The sequence below is a fragment of the Mauremys mutica genome, chromosome 5 (genome assembly GCF_020497125.1).
Source record: "Mauremys mutica isolate MM-2020 ecotype Southern chromosome 5, ASM2049712v1, whole genome shotgun sequence".
Classification (NCBI taxonomy): domain Eukaryota; kingdom Metazoa; phylum Chordata; order Testudines; family Geoemydidae; genus Mauremys; species Mauremys mutica.
In genome coordinates, this window is record NC_059076.1 from 131,595,296 (window position 1) to 131,614,429 (window position 19,134).

The window sequence follows — 19,134 nt, forward strand, 5'->3', positions numbered from 1 at the left end:
GTAAAGATAAAAAAGGCATGTTTTCTGAATTGTAAATAATTAAAGAAAGAATAATAGTAGTTTGTGTTTACATACTACTTTGAGCTCAGTAGTAAGCTGCCCTACATGCCTAAGCAGGTGAGTACAGCCCCCTGCAGAAGCCCCCTGACCTTTCAGAAAGTATCAGGGTTGGAAGGGACCTCAGGAGGTCAACTAGTACAACCCCCTGCTCTAAGCAGGGCCAATCCTCAGACAGGTTTTTGCCCTAGATCCTTAAATGGCTCCCTTAAGGATTGAGCTTACAACCCTGGGTTTAGTAGGCCAATGTGCAAACCACTGAGCCATTCCCCCCTTCCCAGGTTGTCTCTGTTGCCAATTGCAGCATGGGTGGAATTGCTGACTCTCTCACCTAGAAGATAGGGACAGGACATGAGCAGGGCTTCAATTCCACAACCTCTGAAGCACCAGCCATTGCAGCTGATCCACTGTGGGCTATTCCACTAAAAAGCTGATCTGCTCCCATGCCAGTGTAACTACATGCTGCCCCTTACTCAGGCTGGACTGAAAAGTTGCCAGAGTAGCACCTTATAATGTGGGTTCTTAAACCCTTTAAAAATGTTCCTGTATGTAAACCCTGGTAAACTAGGCAGCAGTGGAGCCCTGGAGCCCTGATTTCCAGCAAAGTTGCTATTGACATGAAGACATATTGCTTTACTGGCCTCTAATTGTGGGTGCTGAGATCTTTTGGAAACTCTGGTCTTAAGTCCAGCTTTAGTGGCTCATGCTTTAGTTGTGGATGTTTGGGATTCAGTCTCTGACAGCAACCAAGCTGACAGCTGTTACCTCATACTTAAGCTTAACTCTGGCTTTACACAGACTGCTGGTATCACAAAAGATATTAGCAGTTTGGCATCGCAGAGCATGCAAAATAATAATAATGACCCATCCATCAAGGGCAGCACAGCAAAATGTAGTTTGGCATGATACCGATAATTAATCTTATAAATACCTTGGTGTATGAGATGCCCATCAGCAAAATGACAAATTGATAAGGGAGAAGGTTACTCAGGAATGCAAATAAAGAAGGCTGTCAGCCTTTGTCGAGTGCTGCTTCTTGCCTACTGATAGCTGAATAGAAAGGAAATGAAAGAAATATTCTTTTGACTATAGGATCAAAACCACAAAGAATCAAAAACGATATGGCAAAAGAACCTGGTGTGAGCATCTCTGGCACTCTCTGATCCACATGCAATATACAAGGAAGCCACTAATTAAAGGATGAGAATCTCTGGGAAAGGTTTATTTGTAAACTTAATTAGATGTGGAGTATGAATGAGTTGACACAGGGATGAATCCAGCACAGCATACGAATGGCACAGTGAAGCCCGACTGGATCATCTAACCTGGAAACAGCTGTGAAATGGGACTGGATGGTCTTGTGGCTTAGATGCTGGCCTAGGTCTTAGGAGATGTGCGAATAGTTCTCGGCTCTACTCACAGCTTAATTTGTGCTGGAGCTTGCCTCTTCTGTCAGTGGCATTTAGTAAGGCAAGCAATTTTTCACTTGAAGGCAAGGCAAGATCTCACACGTACCAGGTGTGTGAGGTCACACCATATGAAGGATGCCATTTTGTAGAACAAAATGTCATCCTCCATGTGCTATCACCTCTCATGTACAATGCTTGAAAGATAATGCTGTGTGGAGGACACCACTTCGTTCTAGGAATAGGATTATCATTGTTGCTTGAGGCCCTGCTCCTCTTTCTTTACAAAGGAAGCACTGGCTCCAATATACATTTCCTGTTTGACCTTTATCACTTAATTTCTCTGTGCCTTGATTTACCCATCTAAAAAATAAACTCCTGACTTCACAGGGGTAGTGAGGATAAATTCCCTCACTGAGATTTTCAAAGCAGTGTAGCAGATTTAGTCACATATCTTCCATTAACTTCAAGGTGTGGCTCTATGAAGATGTTTGACAAATTCTCTCTATCCCTTTCTACTGCTAGTTCATAAAACTGGTCGAGAATTTTCCTTCAGATTTTCTGGTTTGTTTTTTCTTCAATCTTCTGTCAGAAACATAAAAAAAAAAATTTATTTGAGTAGGGTCGACCCCAAGCTAAACATTTCAGTCTGTTGAACCAAATCAAAGTATTTTTGTGTCCGGTTAGTTTGCTGCTGCTGTGCTTCATAGGAGTTCTAATTTGGGTGCCTCATGCTCTAAATCTCCTTCATGGGCTGAGGTTCCTGGGTGGACTCCATCTCCCATGATTCAATATGGCCTACCTAATAGTGGACATGACGCTCTGAGCATAGCAATCATGTGAACAAAGTCCACCGTGGGGGATGTAATCAGGCCAAGGAGCCCAGCCCATAGAAGGGAATGGAGGCACGAGTCTCCTGAGCTATGGTTCCCATGAGGCACCACAGCACTTCATGGGACAAGGATTAAAGTCAAGCACAGCCAAAACAAAACATTTCCATTTGGGAATAGGGAGCGATGAGGACTTACCCAGGGGGGAGGCCCCTCGCTCCAACTTTTTAAACTGATGTATCCAAAGTGATTCAACAGCAGAGATTGAGCAAGCCCCCTGTCAGAAAATGATAGTCCATTGACTAAGGCACTCACCTGAAAGGTGTCAGAGCCTAGGTCAGATCCCATCTGCTCCACAGGGAATGCGGGGGAGGGAACTGAATCTGGATCTCCCCCATCCCAGCTGAGTACCAGAACCCCTGGGCTAAAGCCCTCCTCCATGACACTGTTTTGTGTACTTTTGTCTGTAGGGCCTGATCCCATAGGTGAGGTGAACACACTTACAGAATCAGGCTCTGCAGGAGAGTTAGGCAGAGGAACTCCTTTCTTTGGACTCTGCCCATCACTGGGACAGAGGATCACACCGGGGTTTAGGCATGCCTGGCACAGGGCTGCAATGCACATGCTCAGAGGCAGAAGCATAGGCACCCAGGGAACTTTTGCTGCAAAAATGTGGGCACCGAGTGAGTTTAGGCAGCCGAGCGGGAGCACTGTGAATCCCAACAGGGCCCGATTCTGGGATTTACGTGCCTAAAGTGGCAGTTAGACAACTTAATCCTTTTGTGAATCTAGCCTGAAATGACTTGGCTTAAGGAGGTTCCAGTACTGAGGGGTTTTCCAAATGGCCCTTATTAGTTTAGCCGTGAGGGGGAAGAGTAAGAGACAAAATTCAGACGCGTGAGCCAATCGTTGAATTGTGTTATGTGGAAAGAAAATATCTTAGCACCCTAGGGACATTTGACAATGAACTGGCCTTGAAGAAGGGAGAAAAAACTTATTCTACAGAAAAAGACAAGCTACGAAACGCTACACAGTGAGAATCTAAAAATAGGACATACTCGTTTAGCCACAAAAAAGGTCTTATCAACATGTTGGCACAAAGACAGTGTGATAGCTGAGCAGAGAGCAACAAATGCCTCCAACCCCCAAACTATTGAAGGAACTACATTGCTAGGCTCGTTATGTCATCTGTGCCAACGGGAGCTTGAATCAGTCGGACATCTCATTTCTATCTCTTCTGCATTTGACAAGCCAGGCTGTGCTGGCTAACGAGCATGTGAGTTAAGACTCTATTACAACATTTTGAAAAGGGGATGGAACGTCATCTTGAACCCCACCGTCAAGGGCACTGCAATGGCCTAAGGAATTTCCTTTCCTTGTAAATACCCCGGAAAATGATACAACTGCTGTGTTGATACAGCCAGTACAGATGGAACTGAATGCATGGAATTGCTGGGACTGGTCCAAACGCCACTGAAGCTGCTGATTCAGCCCCCATGCTTTTAAATATGAAACTGCAACACCATTCTGGTAATTGTTGTGCTGACTTCACTTCATTCTACAGTGACTAAAGCAAATCCTTCCAACATTTTACTACAGGGAAAATCCCACCCCTCTTCCATGATTGTGTAAGTTTATACTTGGTGCCCAATGAAAACAAGATTTGGGAACTTGTTTACTGTGTGTGGACCCCTTGTGTGGTGCAGGGAGGCGGGGTGGGATTTAGAAGATTTTCAAAGGTCTCACAGGAGTCAGTACCCAAATCACTGTTAAATTTGGGTTCCTAACTGCCTTAGGCTCCTTTGCAAATCCCAGACTGATTTTGTGTACATGTGGCATTATGCATGTTTTCATCAAGGACGTTGCTCCTCAAATGGGGGCAGGATCACAGTCCTGGAATGTAGGACACTTTTAAACAATTTTTTTTATCGACTGCAATAAAGAAATCTAATTAATTAACCCCTTGCTTGAAAGAGTCAAAATCTAAGAGTTACTCTTCTCAGCCAAGCTACTGCAAAATGTGTCACCAAATTATTTTGCAGAAGACAGCTCTAGATATAACCTATTTCTCTTTTTCTTGTAGCTTAACATAATTTTTACATCACAGTGGAAATCACAGATAGCTCTCTGTTAACTCAATAAAGTTTTCTGCGCAGATCATCAATTGGTGTAAATTGTCATAGCTCTATTCAAGTCAATGGAGCCATTGCAATTTATACTATGTGTATAAACTATGTATATACTATGTATATCCCCCAGACTTCTGCCCCTGAATTGTCTTTACCACTAAGGAGACAGCAGCAGCAATGTTCAGAGCCCCCTTAAATGCCTAGCATGAGCCTTGTACTTTTATTGATATAGGTTTCCTTTCTGCTGCTCCTTTTCATCCTATAAATGTATTTATATGCATTTTAGATTGTTGAAATGTTACCTCTGCTATTACAGCAAAGCACTGCATGGGGACAATGTACAGCCTTTAATACAGCTTACACCCGATTTACTCAAATTCACAGTAAAGCCATTTAAAACTTTACAATTATTTCTTTATTAACTTCAGTGTACCTTTTCCTGTCCAGTCTTAATATAGATCCTATATTGCCCACAGAAACAACATTCATTTTGTCCTTGCTTCCTTCCATACCGAGCAGAGGAGGTAGGAAGGAGAGAGCCAACAAACTACCAAACCACACACCCTGGATATTACTGTGTGCACTGCTCAGCGTCTGTATGAATTATTCCATTTTCAATTATAGTGTGGAATAATGAAATACCCAGTGAGTCTGTAATGAACATCTGGGATGGAATTTCCTTCTAGGGATTCCAGTAAACACAGTGAATAGATATTACTCACGATGTTAGGAAGGAAGAGAAACCTGGTGGAAAGGCAATATGCTACATGAAGCATTATTTTTAACCAAAGGTGACAGAATGGATGGTAACATATAAGGGCAGAAATTAGTTAGGCTATATTGCATCATCTCCCTGCATTGCTTGTGATGGTAGGGGGCAGGGCTCAGCAGCCCTGGGGTTCACTGTCTTATCTCCCTAAAAGCTCATGCTTCAGGGTTTCAGCCAGTCATGGCAGGGGTCAAGAGTTTTCCTCTCTCACCCCACCCCCATGTATTTTTTTTTAATCTTCCTCTGAAGCATCAGAGATGGCTACATCTTGAGGTGGGACATTGGAAGGGGTGGGCCAGTGCTCTGAGGTGGCACCAAGCATTCTCTCTCTCAGGTGTTTGGCTGGCTGGTTTTTGCTCATTTGCTCAGGGTCTAACTGATCACCATAGTGGGGTGGGGAAGAAATTTTCCCCCAGGTCCAATTGGTAGTGACCCTGGTGGTTTTCTGACTTCCTCTGCAGTGTGTGGGTGCGGGTCACTTGCCAGTATTATCTGGGTATACCTCACTTAATCATTTCCCTGACATTGCAGGACCTAAAGCATCGGTGCACCTGGGTCCCTCCTGTTCTCTGCCTGTGGCCCATAATCATTTAGCCTCATGTGGGCAGTAATACATTGGTCTAATTTCATTGGTTGGGTCTGGTGTGCAAGTGCTGGGTGGTGGCGGTGGCTTGTGATATACATGAGGTCAGACTAGATGACCTGGTGATCCCTTCTGGCCTTAAACTCTATGACCCTTTTACACACCTTCATGGACTGCAGTTGTTCCTTCTACTTCAGTCCTCCAGATGCCATAGCCCATGATCCACCCAGCTGAGCACCAGTCCATCAGCAGGCAACCCAACATGCCAGACTTCATCATCAACAGCTAATTGATTCTTCCACCATTTTTTTTCCAATTCACTTGCTTTAATGCCAACATTCAGATTTACATGCCTGCCCTGACTCACCATCTTCTCTGATTCCTTCCTCCTCACTCCTACCTCTGAGGCCTTGTCTTCATTAGGAAAACAAAAATTTGTTCTTCCCATGTTTTATCTAACACCGGGTAACTAACTTAATGCTGTCCCCTAGTCTTTACTGTGATCAGCTAACATGTGTGAAAACAACTGCCTTGTCTTCACTAGGATTTTGCTACGTGTTAGTTACCATGTGTTAGCTGACAAGCATGCACTCTTTTTCTCCGTATGGATGTACTACTGACCTTTCCTCTTTCTCTTGGCTTTCCCATTCTTATCCCCAACTCCTACAAAAGTTGGGGGTAGGATAGAGGTATCTAAAATCATGAATGGTGTGGAGAAAGTGAATAAGAAGAAGTTATTTACTTGTTCCCATAATATAAGAACTTGAGGCCACCAAATTAAATTAATGCGCAGCAGGTTTAAAACAAATAAAAATAAGTTCTTCTCACAGTGCACAGTCAACCTGTGGAACTCCTCGCCTGAGGAGGTTGTGAAGGCTAGGACTATAACAGAGTTTAAAAGAGAACTTGATAAATTCATGGAGGTTAAGTCCATTAATGATTATTAGCCAGGATGGGTAAGAAATGGTGTCCCCAGCCTCTGTTTGTCAGAGGGTGGAGATGGATGGCAGGAGAGAGATCACTTGATCATTGCCTGTTAGGTTCACTCCCTCTGGGGCACCTGGCATTGGCCACTGTCAGTAGACAGGATACTGGGCTGGATGGACCTTTGGTCTGACCCAGTATGGCTGTTCTTATGAGTAAAGAGGTGTATAGAGTTAATCTGTGCCAGGCATAGGGTTTTTTTTTTTTGAGTAAAGCAAAAGTTTGCGGTTGAAGAGTAAATTTGCCAAAAAAATGCAATTTGGGGCAACAAACTATTTATACATTAGGGTTGAATTTGGCAAATAGTTTCAGCCAACTAAAAAACAACAGCAACAAAATCAAATGAAAAGAGTCACAATGGTTTGTTTTGATGTTTTTTCCCCCCTAAAAGAACCATTGTGACCAAGTGCCTGGATGGGCCACACTGAGGATGCAATGCTTAGGGCAGACTGCAAGGAATAGGGTAGACAGTCCCCAAAACAGGTTGTTTGTTCTATAATTAGATTCACCAAGCCAGTAACAAAACAACTTCTGCAATGCCACACTGGTTACCAAAAAGCCAAATATATTCCCCTTTAAACATCCCAACTCTTCATAGATCTAGATATCCCCGTCTAGATATCCAAGTCTCATACAGTGAGTGGTTACTGCAAACCAGATTCACCATATGTTTGATTAACCAGTCCCAAAGGACTGAACACTGATCCCCAGGTCAATATAAGTTTCAGATCTTACCCAATAATTACACGGATGCCAATCCTTTGTCACTAAAACTAAAGGTTTTAATAATAAAAGGAAAAAAGGAAGAGAATTGCAGTGGTTAAGAGATCAATATACATATAGATATGTGAAAAGTCCTTAGGTCAGTTTCATAGCAGAGAGGGTCAGGCTGCTGATTTGTAAAAGTCCATCCAATAAGCAGTCCAGGTGTAGAGTTTGTTCAAATTCTTCCATGAGATTTCCAGGGTAAACCAGAGTAAACTTCGTGACCTCAAGATTGTGGCTTAGACTTCCCCTGTCAAAGTGTAAGCAGACCTGACATAAAAAGGATCAGACCAGGGCCTTTTTCTTTATAGTCTCCTAGCAAGCTGATAAGCCTCTTGACAGCAATTGTCACAATAGGACCTTCCCCAGATGCAGAACAGGCAGTGTAGATCAGGAGCGGCTCTATGTTTTTTGCCACCCCAAGCACAGCAGTCAGGGAGCCTTCGGCGGCGTTTCTGCGGGAGGTCCGCCGGTCACACAGATTCGGCGGTGGTTCTGCAGGTGATATAGCAGTCCCGCACCTTCCGCGTCCCAGCCGCCGAATTACCTCCGAAGCTGCGGGACCGGCGGACCTCCCACAGAAACGCCACCGAAAGCTTCCTGACTGCCGCCCTCATGACGACCGCCAGGCCCCCCCGCCGTCCCCTCCCCGGCCTTGCCGTCCCAGGCACACGCTTGCTGTGCCTGGAGCCTTCCCTGGAGTAGATTGTTGCTTTGAAGCTAATCTTCTATTTCCTATGCATACACAGATAACCTAGTTGCATCCATTCACATAAGGCAATTAGCCATTCAAACTATCAAGGTCGTTCATTATAGCACAGATAATTAAGCTGAAGACAGTGTAAATAATATTATTAGTTCCTGTAGTATCTTATATCTTTGATCTTTGAGTGAATAGAATCCAGTAATGAAGCATTATCAGGCAGGAACAGGATTTTAGCACTGCAGTCTAATTAGATCATTTTGTTAAACTTCTAACCAGATACATGTAAACACAGATAAATACACTTAGCCTCTACCCTTGATCTCTATTACTACAAATACATGGGTTAATTGTTGCTGGTCTAGTACATTTCTTTGAAATTTACTAGATTACTTGATTTATTAAAAACAACGAGGAGTCCTTGTGGCACCTTAGAGACTAACAAATTTATTGGACATAAACTTTCATGGGCTAGAACCCACTTCATCAGATGCATGGAGTGGAAAATACAGGAGCAGGTATAAATACACAAAATGATGGGAGTTGCCTTGCCAAGTGTGAGGTAAGTCTAATGAGACAATTCACCTAACAGCAGGATACCAAGGAAGGAAAAATAAGTTTTGAAGTGGTAATGAGAGTGGTCCATTTCAGACAGTTGACAAGAAGGTGTGAGTAACAGTAGGGGGAAATTAGTATTGGGGAAATTAGGTTTAGGTTTTGTAATGACCCAACCACTCCCAGTCTTTATTAAGGCCTAATCGAATGGTGTCCAGTTTGCAAATTAATTCCAGTTCTGCAGTTTCCTGTTGGAGTCTGTTTTTGAAGTTTTTTTTGTTGAAGAATTGCCACTCTTAGGTCTGTTATTGAGTGACCAGAGAGATTGAAGTGTTCTCCTACTGGTTTTTGAATGTTATGATTCCTGATGTCAGATTTGTGTCCATTTATTCTTTTGCGTAGAGACTGTCCGCTTTGGCCAATGCACATGGCAGGGGGCATTGCTGGCACATGATGGTGTATATCGCATCGGTAGATGTGCGGGTGAACGAGCCCCTGATGGTGTGGCTGATGTGATTAGGTCTTGTGATGGTGTCCCTTGAATAGATATTTGGACAGAGTTGGCACCAGGGTTTGGTTCCTGGGTTGGTGCTTTTGTTGTGTGGTGTGTAGTTGCTGGTGAGTATTTTTTTCAGATTGACAGAGCCAGAAGGGTACCCAGAAGTCACGTACTACAAGACAGGCCCAACAAGGAAAATAACAGAACGCCACTAGCCATCACCTACAGCCCCCAACTAAAACCTCTCCAGCGCATCATCAAGGATCTACAACCTATCCTGAAGGACGATCCCTCACTCTTACAGACCTTGGGAGATGGGCCAGTCCTTGCTTACAGACAGCCCCCCAACCTGAAGCAAATACTCACCAGCAACTACACACCACACAACAAAAACACCAACTGTTTTTCTTCTGGGGAGGCTTAGCTCCTTGCTGTCCCTTGTTCAGGGTTGATGGCAAAGCCACAATTTGCACCAGATTAAAGTACTTCTCTACATGGATATGGATGACAGAATCTGAACCACTGATTCCAATGGGACCAGCTACTCCCATGAGTAAGTGCTCTCCCACCCGAATAAGGGTACTATAATAGGTCCCTTGGGACAGATTGTGATCACCTAACTCATGCTGAGTGGCACCTTATTCATATGATAGTCCCATTGTTTTAAATGGTATAAGGTGCTACTAACTAGTGTGATTAGGATCAGGATGACCCTTTGTTCTTAATAGGATGACCAGATAGCAAGTGTGAAAAATCGGGACAGGGGGCTGGGGGTAATAGGGGAAAAAACCCCAAATATCGGGATTGTCCCTATAAAATCGGGACACCGGGTCACCCTAGTTCTTAGGCCTGGTCTACATCTAAAACTTAGATCAACCTAGCTATATCACAGAGGTAGAAGCCTGAGAGAAGGAGTTAAATTGGCCTTGTACAGACACCACTAGATTGACAGAAGAACTATTACATCAACCGCACTACTGCCTCTCAAGGAGGTGGATTGACTACAGCAGTGGGAAAAAACCCTTCCATCACCGTAGCAAGTGTCTACACTGCAGTTGGCCAGCACTGTAGCTGTACTGCAGTTCCATCTGTAGTGTAGACATAACCTCAGTTTCATTGGGAAGTTGGCCAAGGACTACAGGATTGGGTGCAAATTGCTTGGCATGATGTATTATACTGCTGGAAAATGCCAAACATTTTAGCCCTGAAGCACATGGCAAGTTACAATTAAGGCTTTATCTTGCATTATGTTTTTAAAACCTTTAAAGGAAACCCCTCTCAAAAACCCCTCCTGTATAATTTCATGACCAAATTCAGGTTTTATGCATAAATAGCAAAATGCACTAATATACATTCCAAACTTCTACTGTATGGTTCTCAGAGAGACAGTTTAATTTATCACATTAATAATGCAATTAAAACGTGGGGAGGGGTGGAAGGGATGGTTTAATTGAAAAAAAGACAGTGTTTATTTGTTCACACAGGTATTTTACATCCTTGTAAATTTGTCAAATGAAGACAACGTTTGCAGTGCTATAATTGGAGGATCTAATTAATTCTTTTTTTAACTACTTGCAGATATATAAAAGTTGTTTGTTTATTCATGCCTTGAAATTAAGCAATTTCCTTCTTTGTACAAGGTAAGAAGTGCAACAAAGTTAACTCTTGTCAAAATTTGTATGGGGGAATCGTACATCTGCTGCTATAATTGTGCCATAAAGTAACATTTTTTTATTATAATTCTCAAAGAAAATCTTATCTGAAAACCATATGTTTCATTATGACTTTATGCAAATTGTTATTTTTATCTGGCAATATTTAGAGAGACATTTTTTTTCCTCGATGAAAAAAAGACAAAACGGTGCGCTTATTCTGCTCATCAATTTCATCTTACATATTAAAAAGCTTTATTGACTGATAATAGGCTGCATGAACTTTAGTGAGATGAGGGTGACCTTTCAGCTTCATTATTGTTCAATTTATTTTACTTAGCTTGCCCTATTAATATTCTCCATATACTAATCACTCTGACATTACCTTACAGTCTTGGTCTTTAATTATTTTCAGATGTACATCAAAAGAAAAATCACTAATGAAATGAAATTAGCAACTTTTAAAAAAATCTTTGCCGGTGATGTTAAAACATTGTTAAGGGGCTTGATGATGAAAGGTGCTGAGTGAGTTACTCAACAGTGTGGAGAATACCCTATATGTCCCCAATCCTGTAAAACCACATGTGAACAAGTAACTGGAAGCATCTGAGCTGAACTCAGTGGGACTAGTCAGCTGTGCAAAGGGGCTTACATGAGTAAATGTTTCCAGGATCAGGGCTTAATACAGCGCTAATTGGGAAAAGCCCTTACTCAGCTACAAAGGGAAGTAATGTTTCCTAAACTCTCCTACTTGGCCCTGCTAACATCGTGACTGACTGTAATGGGGGAAGCGGGAGGAGCCCTGGTAAAGTTTGATACATACATTGACTAATCAGCTGAAACAGGAATAGCAAATCCTGTTCCACTTCTCTTTCTCCCTTTCCTTGATCCTTGAGTGTATAAAGAGGGGAACAGAGAGTAGAAGTAAGGAAGTGGTTTTACCTTTATATGCAGCATTGGTGAGACAGATAATAGAATACTGTGTCCAGTTCTGGTGTTCAGCAAGGATGTGGAAAAATTGGAGAGAGTGCAGAAAAGAGCCACAAAAATGATTCAAGAGATGGGAAAAAATGCCTTACTGTAAGGCTGTGTGTTTACACTACAATCTTAAATCAATGTATGTTAGGTTGACTTACAACCACTGCATTAATTACTGTGTTGACTGATGTCCACATGATCCTACTTCTGTTGGTGGTGTGTGCCCTCACCAGGAGCTCTTCCACCAACTGAAGATAGGCAGGATGGGAGACTGAGAGCCAGGGCTCTCAGCTCCATGCAGTTCCCCACTGGGAGTCCAGCTTCTCGCCTCCTTTTCCCAGTCGGGTCAGGAGGCAGCCGCTCAGGGCTTCTCTCCTTTGTGCTCCCAGCTGGGAGGGGCAGGGGGAGCCGCCTGGAACTTCTCACCTCTGGTGAGAGATTCGCACACGGAGTCCAGTCAGCTGCTGTGCTCCTGGCAGGGAGCGGGGAGCCAGGACCCCATGGGGCAGCAAGGCTCCCAACATGGAATAGGGAACCCAGTTGGCAGCCCAAGCCAGAGGCCTGGATGGCAGCCCAGTTTGGAGCGGAGACCTGGCAGCAGCCCAGCTCGGGAGCCGGGAGTTGGCTTTCTTGTCAATTTCATGAATGACAGCCAAGAGCCAATGTAAGGAAACTCTAACTAGCTATGCCTCTCGTTGAGGTGTTTTTCTTATGTTGGCATGGCAGGGGAGTTACACTGGCAGGAGGAGCATTTCAGTGTGTACACCCACACTGTTTTGTTGACAAAAGCTGACTTTTGTCAACAAAACTGTGTAGTCTAGACAAAGCCTAAGAGGCTTAAAGAACTCAATTTCTGGTTATCAGAAAGAAAATCAAGAAGTGGCTTGATTAGTGTGTAAGTACTTTTATAGAAGAGCTGATCAGGAACTGAAATTTCTCTTCTGTAGAAAATTTCAACATTTTTGGGGGGAAAAAAAATTGGACCAAAAAACTGATTTTTTTAAAATTTCCTACAAAATAAAAATAAAAATAAAATTATTTGTGACCATCAAAATGTTTCATTTCTACTTCATTTATATTCATTTTGTTTCAACTTTTATATATTAGGTAAAAAAGTTTAAATTAAGTTAATCAAATTGATAAACGTCAAAATGTTTTGTTTCAACTTCAAGAAAACTGCATTTTTGAGAAAAAAATTGTTCCATTGACATTTTTTTGATCACCTTTGCTTAATAGAGAGAAATTACCAAATACTAAATGGCTTCTTAATCGGGTAGAGAAAGGCCTAACAAGAATGAATGGCTGGAAGCTGAAGCCAGAGGGTGATTAACCATTGGAAGAAACTCCCCAGGAAGTGGTAGATTCTCCATCTCTTGATAGCTTCAAATCAAGACCGAATGCCTTTCTGGAAGACATCTTTTATCCAAACACAAGTTACACTTTAGTCAAACACAAGTGATTGGGCTCAATACAGGGGTTATTGCATAAAATTTAATGGCCTAAGATATTGGGAAGTCAAATTAGATGACTTAATCATAAAATGTAGGGCTGGAAGGGACCTTCAAAGGTCATCTATTCCATCCCACAACACTGAGGCAGGGCCAAGCAAATCTAGACCATCCCTGACAGGTGTTTGTCTAATCCGGGGGTTTCCAAACTTAGTTCGCGGCTTGTTCAGCGTAAGCCCCTGGCGGGTTGTGAAATGCTTTGTTTACCTGAGTGTCCGCAGGTACAGCCGCTCACAGCTCCCAGTAGCCGCAGTTCGCCGTTCCCGGCCAATGTGAGCTGCAGGAAGTGGCATGGGCCAGGCCACCACTTCCCGCAGCTCCATTGTCCAGGAACGGTGAACCTTGGCCACTGGGAGCTGCGAGTGGCCATACTCAGGTAAACAAAGCATTTTGCGGCCCACCAGGGGCTTACCCTGAACAAGCCGCAAACCAAGTTTGGGAACCCCTGGTCTAATCTGTTCTTAAAAACCTCCAATGACAGGGATTTCCTAATATCTAACTAAATCTCCATTGCTGCAGATTAAGTTGATTACTTCTCATCCTACCTTCAGCGGACATGGAGAACAACTGATCACCAACCCCTTTATAACAGACCATCAATATTTAAAGACTGTTAATCGGATCCCCCTTCAGTCTTCTTTTCTTAAGACTAAACATACCCAGTTTTTTTAACTTTTTCTCATAGGTCAGGTTTTCTAAACCTCTGATCATTTCTGTACCTCTCCTCTGGACTTTCTCCAATTTATCCACATCTTTCTTAAAGTGTGGCACACAGAACTGGACACAGAACTCCAGCTGAGGTCTCAGTTACCTCCCATGTCTTACATATGATACCCTGTTAATATACCTCAAAATATGTTGATTGTGCAACTGCATCACGTTGTTGGCTCATACTGAATATGTGATCCACTATAACCCTCAGAACCTTTTCAGCAGCACGACCACCTAGCCAGTTATTCCCAATGTTGTATTTGTGCATTTGATTTTTCCTTCCTAAGCGTAGTACTTTGCACTTGTATTTATTACTGAATTTCATCTTATTTATTTCAGAACAATTCTCTAATGTAGCATGGTCATTTTGAATTCTAATCCTGGTACTGTAAATGGTTTCTTCTGGCCCTAAAACTATGTGAATGTGAATCAATGAAGTGATTCTAATCTTGTTGCATTGGGAGTGTGTAGCTGACCTTTCTTCTTCTCTGACAATCCTTTTCTATTATTTCTTTATTTATTATAAGGATTATTAGCCAACTATCATCATTGACTTCAGTGAGCTATGGATCAGGCCCTTCATTTACAGTTGTTGTTGTTATTTATTTGTATTATGGAAGTACCTGGGGGACCCAACCAAGATTGGTGTCCAGTTGTGCCTGGTGCTGTACAAGCACCTGTGAATTGATAGTCCGTGTCTTGAAGAGCTTATAGTCTAGACAGTCAGACAGACAAAGGATGGGAAGAAAAGTAAAGTCAACTTTTGCAATGTTGCCAAGTGTATTAGTGGAAGGGCCTAGCCTATATTCCAGATCTGCAACCTCATCGTCCAGTTTCATATTAATTAGACTATTCTGCCTCTATCAAACTATACCACTTTTCTGTTGTTAGGAATAAGGTCATTTTTTTCTGTGATTAAACTTCTGCTGTGTTATAGCATCATCACCACAAAATATACCTCCCTGTTTTCCTCATCAGTTTTATGCTGAAACAACCAAAACAGTTCAGCATTAAAGGTTCGTTTGGACAAACATCCCACTAAGGCAGGCTCCGAATTTGGCCCCAGACCTTAAAACATATGGACCTCCCTGAACTGTTTAAATCTGCAAACTTGATGGGAAATCTCACAGGAACAGGTTTTGTTTGCAAGATGCCTCATTCCCATTCCTAATTAGGAATGCAGCAAGAAAAGCTTTTCTCCAGGTTTTTTTCCCCCACTTGGATTCCTGTCCCAGCTGGGAACTGAAAATCTCAACCCATTTTTCTCCTCAAACATTACACAACTTCAAAAAAGAGTCAGTTCAAGTTCAGTCCTTAAAACAGGGAAAGATTCAGTGATATTCCAATTTGATCTGAACTGTTTCGCTCAGGTGGGAATTAGGCAATTGCCAAGGAAAATACACAGGCAATGATATTATCGCATAAATGAAAGGATGCCACAAGTGAATGCATTTTCAAATGATTCCTGTAGCGAAAATGTTTGCAAACAGACAAGTGGCAATTGGTTTACGACGTCTCTGTTGGGAAAGGCTGTGCAATTACAATCAGCATCTCTGCCCCTTATTATTGTACTAACTTTGGTTGGAAGATAGACTGCAAATGTTTTTTTAATGGGTTTGGATGTGTATTATCCCTTTGTTATCGGACCATAACAGCAACAAGAACAACATTCTCGCTTAACTCAATCTGCGAAAGTGTCCTTTGCACCAGATGGTTTTGGCTTCATTGAGCTAAATTTAAATCATGAAATGATTGCACTGTATTCCCCATTATTGTCTCTACAGAATTGGCAGCTACAAGTTGGTTTCCGTCACTCCGTTTCGGTCCAAGGCAAAAACTCAGTCAACAGGGAATGATTTAAGTTCATGAGGTTATTTACTTTGTTGGCACATTTTTTTTCCAGATTGAAAAATCACATTCATATTCCTAAAAAAAAATTGTTCAGGCCCCCTACAAGGCATGATTGATGATTATTGGTTTTACTGGGCACCGAAGCCCTGGTATTGTCAAGACATGGGGTCAATAAAAAAATTGTAGAGAACCTTTTTTTTTTAGTTTGTTCTTGCATGCCTTAATCTTTCCCAGAGCGATGTCACCTGAGGAAATAATTCAACTGAGCAACCGATTAAGGTGTTTAGGAAGACGATGGGTGTAATGAAATTCCAGGCATTTGACAAATTTGAGTGGAACATCAATAATGAGCAAATGCAATTGCAGTGCACAATGTAATATTCTAAATACTATAATGAGGCCCCCTGTTAATAGAAACTATTGGAAAATATTAAAGGCACCTCATCATCATAAAAATGAGTGATTTTGAGTCATTTTCATCTGTATCCTCTGTCATGTTAATTACTCTTTTTCACAAAAATTATCATAGGAAATAGGTTTAAAAAGAATACAGGCCCTACAATCTTATTTTCATCCTTCTTTTCTTTTCATTTAGTCCTTCATTATGACTAAATGAAATATTTCATAGCTGTTCATTTTTAGCACTATTTTAGGAAGATTGAGCAACAAAGCATTAAACATCCCCAGCCCGTGTGAGGTGTCATTAATTCAGAAATCAATTACAGGGTTGCCAAGGATGAAACTGTGGCAACGTGTGCAAAGAATTGTGTAGCCCTATTTATTTCCACCAGTGCAAAGATTTAAAGGAACAGAGGATTCAGTGGAACAATATTTTATCTGCCTGTTAATACTTACTATTAGATCTAGGTTTTCTGTTTCATGGGAAATGCTGCAATTTTGATTTGTCCCATTCCAAAATGGAGCAAAACCAACAAAATAAACATAACAATGTTCTGCAAAACAACATTCTGGAAAAAAAAAAAGCTTCAGGTCAAATGAACCATTTCATTTCAAGAAAAACAAAATGTTTCATTCCAGTTTTGACTTTCTTTAATTTTATAATATAAATTAAAAAGCACTAAAATGAAAAGTCATTCTGAAATGGAAAATCAAAATGCTCCATTCCGAAACAGTCAAAAAGGAACATTTTGACCTTATCAGAATGCTTCATTCCAATTTTTAAACAACATTTCATCAAAATCAACACGTTTCCATGGAATGTTTTACTTCTGAGAAAACTGGCAATTTCTGATGGAAAACTTTCAGCCAAGTCAATTTATTACTCATAATGGATGGAATTCTGTCACAGTATTTCGAACCCCAAGTACTTAAAAGCCATGAGTCAGGCCCCCTACAATCATGAGCTTTTTTTAAAAATAAAACAAGTCAGATTCGGGTTCTTTATATTTGACTTCCTGTTTCCTTAGAGTTCACATTTTCAAGCTTTTTTCCACCATCATATGGACTAGGAAAGCTGATTCTTATCCAATCACATCATTCCATGTGCCGGTGCTTGAAGGAAAAAATGCCAAATATCGTGAGTCTCACAATAAAATCAAGAGATGTAGCAATACTGCAATTCAGGTCAGTTAATGAAATTGAGTGATGTGCAGAGGTCTGGAACAAGGCCTAACCACCACTTAAGTCCTGTTTTGGGTAACTCATATGAAGTGGGTTCTAGCCCATGAAAGCTTATGCCCAAATAAATGTGTTAGTTTCTAAGGTGTGTGACAAAGTTCCTCCTCTACCTTGGTGGGTCCTGCACTTATTGGCAGATTTGCTCACCTCAGTGATCTTCCCCTCTGGTGGAACCCACAGTCTAGGTCAACTCTTCCTGTGTCTGATCAGGAGTTGGGAGGTTTGGGGGGAACCCGGGCCCACCCTCTACTCCGGGTTCCAGCCCAGGGCCCTGTGGATTGCAGCTGTCTATAGTGCCTCTTGTAACAGCTGCATGACAGCTACACCTCCCTGGGCTACTTCCCCATGGCCTCCTCCACACACCTTCTTTATCCTCACCACAGGACCTTCCTCCTGGTGTCTGATAACGCTTGTACTCCTTAGTCCTCCAGCAGCACACCCTCTCACTCTCAGCTCCTTGCGTCTCTTGCTCCCAACTCCTCACACGCACACCACAAACTGAAGTGAGCTCCTTTTTAAACCCAGGTGCCCTGATTAGCCTGCCTTGATTGGCTGCATGTGTTCTAATCAGCCTGTCTGCCTTAATTGGTTCTAGCCAGGTTCCTGATTACTCTAGTGCAGCCTCTGCTCTGGTCACTCAGGGACCAGAAAACTACACATCCAGTGACCAGTATATTTGCCCTCTACCAGACTCCTGCACCCCACTGGTCTGGGTCTGTCACAGGTGCCACAAGGACTCCCCATTGTTTTTGCTGATACAGACTAACACGGCTACCTGTCATATGCGTTGTGCTGGTCTTCTGCACAGGGCTGGATTGCTACTTTTGAGTCTAATAGAAGTGGATACCCAGGGAAAAGATCCAGCCTAGAATCTGGAGGGTAGTCAACATGTATGTTAGCTTGGACTTTTATTATCTGCCACAGTGAAGTCTCTTTAATACATTGGATAATTCATAGTTCAAATGACCTCAACTTTATCCTTAGCACATGGATTATGTATATGTGTGTATTTGTGTATACCATGTGCTATAAATGAGCTAAACTGCTGGGACAAATAAACGTACCTGCAGCTATTTGGGTTTATAAAAACAAAAGCCAATGAATACAAATTCTGTCCATGTCTTTCCATCTGTGTATAATACTAGAGACAACATCTGTTATTTATATAGCATTGTAAAGGCTCAGCTGTGCCAAATGTTGAGCATTCAGACCAGGATCCAGCACAGTACTTAAGCACATGCTTATCTTTAAGCATATGATTAGCCCTATTGCAGTGAGCATGTTTACAGTTAAGCAGGTGCTTAAATGCTGCACTGGATCAGGGCCAGCATACTCATAGCCACAAATCAAGCCCTAAATGTGCTGTAAAATACTGAACAATGGCAACTTACATCAAATAGACACCTGCGCTATCTAATCTCTGTGTTGGTATTGATATATTATTTAGGCTTAGTACCAATGTGGACACAAGAACAAATGGATATAAACTGGACGCTAGGAAGTTTAGACTTGAAAT